Source organism: Etheostoma spectabile, chromosome 21, assembly GCF_008692095.1.
Source record: "Etheostoma spectabile isolate EspeVRDwgs_2016 chromosome 21, UIUC_Espe_1.0, whole genome shotgun sequence".
NCBI lineage: Eukaryota > Metazoa > Chordata > Actinopteri > Perciformes > Percidae > Etheostoma > Etheostoma spectabile.
Genome location: NC_045753.1, coordinates 19,963,504 through 19,964,366, shown reverse-complemented (window position 1 = coordinate 19,964,366; position 863 = coordinate 19,963,504). Strand labels below are relative to the sequence as shown.

Genomic DNA, 863 nt, shown 5'->3' with positions numbered 1-863 from the left:
GGGGGAGGGGTATGGCTCTGTATGCATGCTTAATGTTGGAGTAAACATGAGTGTTCTGTCCTCTAGTAGGACACTTGACATGTCTACAGTCTTCAGGTTGGCCTTATTAAAGTTTCCTGCAATTATATGGACACCGTCGGGGTAGGCCCGCTGCTGTTCGTTGATGGTGTTCAACAGGAGAGAGAGCGCTGCGTTTACATTGGCATGGGGCGGTATATACTCAGCCTTGATGATCACTACTGTTAGCGCTCTCGGTAGAAAAAAAGGCCAGCATGTATAAATAAAACATATGTCTATATTATTTATTTGTCCAAAGCATTATGTAAGCATAATCTACTTATACTTATATACTTATCTTCTTAGCACATTACTGCCACAAACTGTTTGGTGGAATGTATTGAATTCATGTATATGCATACAGAACATGTATGTGCATAATACAAAGCAGTACAACAGGACAATTTCCTGCACGTCTTTACCTTCTCGCTCCTGTCAAAAAATGAAAGGCGGAAAAGCCCCCCAAAAAAAATCTTCAGTGAACAGCTAACATCACATACTCCAGTCTGTATACCAGCAGAACTAAGGTTTTGTAGCTATCAATCTGTCATTGTATAGTAGGGAGGGATAAATGAAGCTTACTTCATGAAAGCACAAATAAATAACCATCAAACACTTCTCAAATGAATTTATGCAGTTTTGTGCTATTTGTTCTCATCTCTGCATATTTATTGCAGCAGTTGGAAAAGGAAGTAGGTTACTCTAGTATTGATTTTTGACTATTTTAAGATGAGGGGAAACATTTCTCTTTGTTTGATTTTATTAAAAGTAAAGTTGGGCTTTCCTGTCGGCTTCATGACTCATTA

At 38.5% G+C, this 863-nt stretch overlaps 1 protein-coding gene across 1 annotated transcript in view; it reads left to right on the top strand.

Moving 5' to 3' along the window:
• The window catches only part of pelo (pelota mRNA surveillance and ribosome rescue factor), a 9,025-nt gene that overhangs the window by 7,287 nt on the left and 875 nt on the right, over positions 1-863 (top strand). The gene's annotated exons all lie outside the window — the stretch shown is intronic.